The sequence below is a fragment of the Heterodontus francisci genome, chromosome 33 (assembly GCF_036365525.1).
Source record: "Heterodontus francisci isolate sHetFra1 chromosome 33, sHetFra1.hap1, whole genome shotgun sequence".
Lineage (NCBI taxonomy): Eukaryota > Metazoa > Chordata > Chondrichthyes > Heterodontiformes > Heterodontidae > Heterodontus > Heterodontus francisci.
The window spans coordinates 15,689,495-15,697,220 of record NC_090403.1 but is presented as its reverse complement, the minus strand read 5'-3'; positions in this window follow the sequence as shown (position 1 = coordinate 15,697,220).

Sequence of the window (7,726 nt, the reverse complement as noted above, 5' to 3'; positions counted from 1 at the left end):
AAGACTGGGGGCATGGTCATAAAATTAGGGCCAGACCATTCAGGAGTGAAATTAGGAAAGAGTTCTATGGTTGATAGATGTTTGGAACTCTCTTCCGCTAATGCCAATTGATGATAGATCAATTGTTAATTTTCAAACTGAGATTGATAGATTTTTGTTCACTAAAGTTATTAAGGGATACAGGGCGAAGATGGGTATATGGAGTTAGGTCAGAGATCAGCCATGATCTCACTGAATGGTGGAAAAGGCTTGAGGGGTTAACTGGCCTTCTGCTCCTATGTTCCGAGACCAGTTCCTCACACCATTAATCCAGTTATTCATAAATTTGTCTCACACCTTACACAGTAGTCCCGTTCCATCACACCTTATGTCACTTCCATCACACTTCACCCAGTTCATCACATATTAGTCCTGTTGCATCACACACTTAGAGACAATGGAAGAGTTGAGAGAGGTAGTGGTGAGGTGGAGTTGGGTATGGTCAGCCCACATGTGGTATTTATTTGTGTACTCTTCCATGGGATGAGGGCATCGCTGGCAAGGCCAGCACCTACTGCCCAATCTTAACTGCCCTTGAAAAGGTGATGGTGATCCACCATCTTGAATCAATTCAGTCCGTGTTGTGTAGGTACACCCATAGTGCTGTTAGCAGGGGAGTTCCAGAACCTTGATCCAGTGGCAATGGAGGAACAACAATATATTTCCAAGTCAGGATGGTGTGTGGCTTGGAGGAGAACTTGCAGGTGGTGGTGTTCCGATGCATCTGCTGCCCTTGTCCTTCTAGGTGGTAGAGGTCATGGGTTTTGGAGGTGCTATCAAAAGAGTCTTGACAAATTGCAGCAATGCATCTTGATGGTACACACAGCAGCCACAGTGCCCTGTTGGTGGAGGGACTGAAATATTTAAGTTGTAAATGGGGTGCCCATCAAGTGGGCTGCTTTGTCCTGGATGGTGACGAACTTCTTGAGTGTTGTTTGAGCTGCACTCATCCAGGCAAGTGGAGAGTATTCCATCACACTCCTGACTTGTGCCTTGTACATGGTGGACAGGCATTGGGGAGACAGGTGGTGAGTTATTCGCCACAGAATTCCTAGCCACTAACCTGCTCTTATAGCCATAGTATCTGCATGGTTGGTCCAGTATAGTTTCTGGTCAATGGTGACTCCCCCCCTCCACCCACCTACCTCCCCTCAGGATGTTGATGGTGGGGAATTCAGCAATGGTAATGCCATTGAATGCCAAGGAGGGATGGTTAGTTGTACATAATTATATGAGTGCATCCAGAATATTTAATTCATTTTAAACATAATTTGACAACAATTGGGCCAGTTTTACAGCAGAGAGTTTGCTACATCGCAAAGGCTCCTTTCAATTCATTTATAAAAAACTGAGTATGAAACTTCAAGAAGAAATGTCCTCCGAATCAGGAGGTTTGCATTTCAAAAGATCCCACTGTTTGGAAGTAGTTTGCACATGTGAATGTATTAGTAGAGAGGTGCTTTAGGTTAGTGGGCTCATTAATTATAGTGCCTAAGTAGGCTCTGTGCCTGCTAATATCAGCTTTTTAAAAAAAGGCCTGAAAATCATTGTAACATTGTAATCAGCCTAAATTGTTGAATTGCAGGAGTGGATCAGCAGGACCATCATGGTATGCTCCTCTGGAGCCCGTTGAGGTGCACAGCAACATCTGGGACTGAATTTTACCAGCTCCTCGCGCCGTGGGCCTTAAAATTCAGCGGGGAGAGGCCCGCCTCGACCGCCGACATTAAGAATGGTCCGTCGCATATTACCGGCGGCGGGTGGACCTCGGTAGGGGTCCCCCGTCACTTGGCAGTGGGGCCTTCAGCTAAATATTTAAATGAACAATAAGAAGATGCAAATTAGGTTATCTGCAGGTGGCGGCCGTCCCACGCCGATTTTACGGCCGCCAAACGTAGCTCGTGTGCCTTCAGAACTCCCTATGGAGTCAGAGGCGAGACACTGGTGGGGAGGGGGGAGGACTATAATTATCATGGCGGCGGGGGGGAGGCAAAAATGAACATGATTGGGTGAGTGGATGGTAGGAAGGGCTGAAAGTTAAAGGAAAGAAAGTTCGGAGGGGGGGGGGGATGGTTGTGATGGAAAATGTAATGTTTTTGGCAGGGGAGTAGGACAAATAATACACAGATTATTCATTGAGGGGGTGGGAGAGGGGATTGGAACTGGGGGTAACATTTTATTGCAATTTATTTAAAAATCTGCCACATAAAAAATTTAAATGTGAGTGAAGGGCTTGAAGCCCTTTAAAAATGGCACCAGCACCTGTGCGGTGGCGCCGAAGGCCGTTACCGGGGACGCGGCCGCCGCCGCCTCTATGTCATCGGGGCGGCCGTTCCACCCCCTCTATTTAAATGAGCCCCCGCACATAATATCGCTGGGGCTCGGCGGTGCCGAGTTCAAAACGTGCCACCGCGAAGTGCGGCTCATTAATAAAATCCAGCCCCTGGTTTTCAGCGCAAGTGTGCATGCCGGAAGTTACAGTAATAAAAACAGAAAGTGCTGGAAATACTCGGCAGGTCGGACAGCATATGTGGAGAGAGAAACAGAGTTAAACTTTCAGATCTGTGACCTTCCATCGGAAGTTCCAGTGCTGTTGTGGCCCTCAATTGCGGCAGACGTCTCAGCCGTCTCAGCCACAAAATCCAGGCTAATAAATTTAGAAGAAATAGAGAGGGAAAAAGGGGAGGTGGAGTAGCTGTACTTATTAGGGATAACAATAGCAGTAGAAAAAAGGGACACACCTATCAGCAAGACAAAAATAGAATCCATATATAGAGAGATAAAAGATAATAAAGGATCAATCACACTAATAGGTGTAGTGTACTGACCACCAAATAGTAGAAGGGAGGTAGAGGAAAAAATATGCAGACAAATTAGAGAATTGAGTAAAAAAACATAGAATAATAATCATGGGGGATTTCAATTACCCTGATATTAATTGGACAGAAGAGCTAGGTAAAGGGGATAAGGGAATGGAGTACAGGACTCCTTTCTAACTCAATGTGGAAAAAGCCTAACAAGGGAAGATTTGCTATTGCATCGAGTAATGGGGAATAAGAGAAGTGATGGTGATGGTCTAGGCAATAGTGACCATAATATAATACACTTCAGATGATAATGGAGAAGGGCATAAGTATGACGAAAACCAGGTTAGTAGATTGCAGAAAAGCTGATTTTGAGGGACTGAGAATAGAACTTGGGAAAATAAAATAGGCAACAATATTGGAACAACGATGTTGAACAACAGTGAGATACATTTAAAATGGTGTTCAACTGAGTGTAGGAAAAATATATTCCGCTAAAAGGAAAGAACAAACTGCATACTAGTGGGACTCCAGTGATGCATAAAGACATAAGAGCACAATTGAAGGTTAAGAAAAAAAGCATACATTAAGTACATAGACAGCAGAGGAGTGCATAATAAGAAAGAATACGAAGAGATTAGGACAGAAGTAAAAAAAAAACAATTAGGAAGACAAAGAGAAACTATGAAATGAAATTATTAAGGAACATAGAGCGAAATAGTAAAATATTTTACAGGTAGATCAAAAATGGGAATGCTGGGATGGGAATAGGGCCATTAAGGGATGGACAGGATCTCTTCTCTTGGCATTTCTTTGCGGACAAAGATTTTGGGAAGGTTGTAGTCATCGGTTGCAGGCCCGCTGGTGGCGAGTCAGGCCTATCCATGACCGGCAGATTCTCCCACAGCGGGTACAAGTGAAGGTGTAGTTGCTGCTGGGGGCAATTGGATCTATCTTTCTCCTCCTTTTCTCTTTCACACTGGTTCTTGGCTCAATCTTCGGGACGGGATTTACTCCCATTTGGAAACAAATGGACTTATTAGCGAGAGGCAGCATGGTTTTGTGAAGGGGCGGTCGTGTCTCACTAATTTGATTGAGTTTTTTGAGGAAGTGACGAAGATGATTGATGAAGGAAGGGCAGTGGATGTTATCTATATGGACTTCAGTAAAGCCTTTGACAAGGTCCCTCATGGCAGACTGGTACAAAAGGTGAAGTCACATGGGATCAGAGGGGAGCTGGCAAGATGGATACTGAACTGGCTATGTCATAGAAGACAGAGGGTAGCAGTGGAAGGGTGCTTTTCTGAATGGAGGGATGTGACCAGTGGTGTTCCACAGGGATCAGTGCTGGGACCTTTGCTGTTTGGAGTATATATAAATGATTTGGAGAAAAATGTAGCTGGTCTGATTAGTAAGTTTGCGGACGACACAAAGGTAGGTGGAGTAGCGGACAGTGATGAGGATTGTCAGAGGATACAGCAGGATATAGATTGGGAGGAGACTTGGTCGGAGAAATGCCAGATGGAACTTAATCCGGACAAATGTGAGGGAATGCATTTTGGAAGGTCTAATGCAGGTGGGAAGTATACAGTAAATGGCAGAACCCTTAGGAGTATTGACAGGCAGAGAGATCTGGGCGTACAGGTCCACAGGTCACTGAAAGTGACAACGCAGGTGGATAAGGTAGTCAAGAAGGCATACGGCATGCTTGCCTTCATCGGTTGGGGCATAGAGTATAAAAATAGGCAAGTCATGCTGCAGCTGTACAGAACTTTAGTTAGGCCACACTTGGAATATTGCGTGCAATTCTGGTCGCCACACTACCAGAAGGACGTGGAGGCTTTGGAGAGGGTACAGAAGAGGTTTACCAGGATGTTGCCTGGTCTGGAGGGCATTAGCTATGAGGAGAGGTTGGATAAACTTGGATTGTTTTCACTGGAACGACGGAGGTGGAGGGCGACATGATAGAGGTTTACAAAGTTCTAAGCGGTATGGACAGAGTGGATAGTCAGAAGCTTTTTCCCAGGGTGGAAGAGTCAGTCACTAAGGGACATAGGTTTAAGGTGAGAGGGGCAAAGTTTAGAGGGGATGTGCGAGGCAAGTTCTTTACACAGAGGGTGGTGAGTGCCTGGAACATGTTGCCGGGGGAGGTGGTGGAAGTAGGTACCACAGAGACGTTTAAGAGGCATCTTGACAAATACATGAATAGAATGGGAATAGAGGGATACAGACTCTGGAAGTGCAGAAGGTTTTAGTTTCGGCAGGCATCAAGATCGGCGCAGGCTTGGAGGGCCGAATGGCCTGTTCCTGTGCTGTACTGTTCTTTGCTCTTTGTTCTTTGATTGGTTGATAGCCAACATAATTCCTATATCTAAGAAGGGCAGCAGAACATGTCCAGGGAATTATAGGCCAGTCAGCTTAACATCAGTGGTACAAAAAATAATGAAATCCCTGCTCAACGAGAGAATAGAAGAAGATCTAAAAAAGAAAACAATATAATGAATGGTTAACCTTATTGACTTTTTTGAGGAGATAACAGAGAGAGTAGACAATCAGGGTCATAGGAAATAGGAGGAGGAGTAGGGCATTTGGCCCATCAAGACCGCCCTGCCATTCAAACAGATCATGGCTGATCATCTATCTCTACGCCATTTTTCCCCATTCTCCCCATATCCCTTGATGTCATTAGTATCCAAAAATCTATTGATTTCTGACTCAATGATTGAGCTTCCACAGCCCTCTGGGGTCGAGAATTCCAAAGATTCACCACCCTCTGAGTAAAGAAATTACTTCTCATCTCAGTACTAAATGACCTATCCGTTATTCTGAGACTGTGTCCCTTGGTTCTAGACTCAGCCAGGTGTCACATCCTATCCACATCTACCCTGTCACACCCTGTAAGAATTTTGTAAGTTTCAATGAGATCACCTCTCGTTCTTTGAAACGCTAAAGAATACAAGCCCAGTTTCTGCAATCTCTCCTCATAAGCCAATCCCGCCATCCCAGGGATTAGTCTGGTGAACCTCCGTTGGACTCTTTCTATGGCTAGCATTTAAAGAGTGCATGAATGAATTACAACAATTGTTCATTTCTGTCTGGCGCAAGAATAAAACAGGAAAGGTGACTCAACATGGCTTACAAAAGAAATTAGCGATAGTATTAGATCCAAGGAGGAGAAATATAAAATGGCCAGAACAAGCAGCAAACCTGAGGATTGGGAGCAGTTTAGAATTCAGCAAAGGAGGACAAAGGGATTGATTAAGAAGGGGAAAATAGAGTATGAGAGTAAGCTTGCAGAGAACATAAAAACTGACTGTAAAAGCTTCTATAGATATGTGAAGAGAAAAAGATTAGTGAAGACAAATGTAGGTCCCTTACAGTCAGAAACGGGGGAATTTATAATGGGGAACAAAGAAATGTCAGACCAATTAAATACATACTTTGGTTCTGTCTTCACAAAGGAGGACACAAATTAACTCCCTGAAATGTTAGGGAACATAGGGTCTAGTGAGAAGGAGGAACTGTATGAAATCAGTATTAGTAGGGAAATGGTGTTAGGGAAATTGACAGGATTGAAGGCCGATAAATCCCCCGGGCCTGATAATCTACATCCCAGAGTACTTAAAGAAGTGGCCCTAGAAATAGTAGATGCATTGCTGGTCATTTTTCAAAATTGTATAGACTCTGGAACTGTTCCAAAGGATTGGAGGGTAGCTAATGTATCCCCACTGGTAGGTAAGGAGGTAGAGAGAAAACAGGGAATTATAGACCGGTTAGCCTGACATCAGTAGTGGGGAAAATGCTAGAGTCCATTATAAAATATGTAATAGCAGAGCATTTGGAAAACAGTGACAGGATCGAACAAAGTCAACATTGATTTACGAAAGAGAAATCATGCTTGACAAATCTACTGGAATGTTTTGAGGATATAACTAGTAGAATAGATAAGGGAGAACCAGTGGATGTGGTGTATTTGGACTTTGAGAAGGCTTTCGATAAGCTCCCACATAAGAGATTAGCGTGCAAAATTAAAGCACATGGGATTGGGGGTAAGGTACTGACATGGATAGAGATCTGGTCGGCAGACAGGAAACAAAGAGTAGGAATAAACGGGTCTTTTTCCGAGTGGCAGGCAGTGACTAGTGGGGTACCGCAGGGATCAGTGCTGGGACCCTAGCTATTCACAATATATATTAATGATATAGATAAGGGAATTAAATGTAGTATATGTCTCCGTTATAAAGACGTCTGCAAACGCGACATGAAATCGTGTGACATTGATCACAAGTCGTGGGAGTCAGTTGCCAGCATTCGCCAGAGCTGGCGGGCAGCCATAAAGACAGGGCTAAATTGTGGCGAGTCGAAGAGACTTAGTAGTTGGCAGGAAAAAAGACAGAGGCGCAAGGGGAGAGCCAACTGTGCAACAGCCCCAACAAACAAATTTCTCTGCAGCACCTGTGGAAGAGCCTGTCACTCCAGAATTGGCCTTTATAGCCACTCCAGGCGCTGCTTCACAAACCACTGACCACCTCCAGGTAGTAAATGACCACCTCCAGGCGCGTATCCATTGTCTCTCGAGATAAGGAGGCCCAAAAGAAAGAACAAAAGAATATCCAAGTTTGCTAATCTAATCTAATCTAATCATGACACAAAACTGGGTGGGAGTGTGAGCTGTCAGGAGGATGAAGAGAAGCTTCAGTGTGATTTGGACAGGTTGAGTGAGTGGGCAAATACATGGCAGATGCAGTATAATGTGGATAAATGTGAGGTTATCCACTTTGGAGCTAAAAACAGGAAGGCAGATTATCTGAACGGTGATAGATTGGGAAAGGGGAAGGTGCAGCGAGACCTGGGTGTCCTTGTGCACCAGTCGCTGAAAGTAA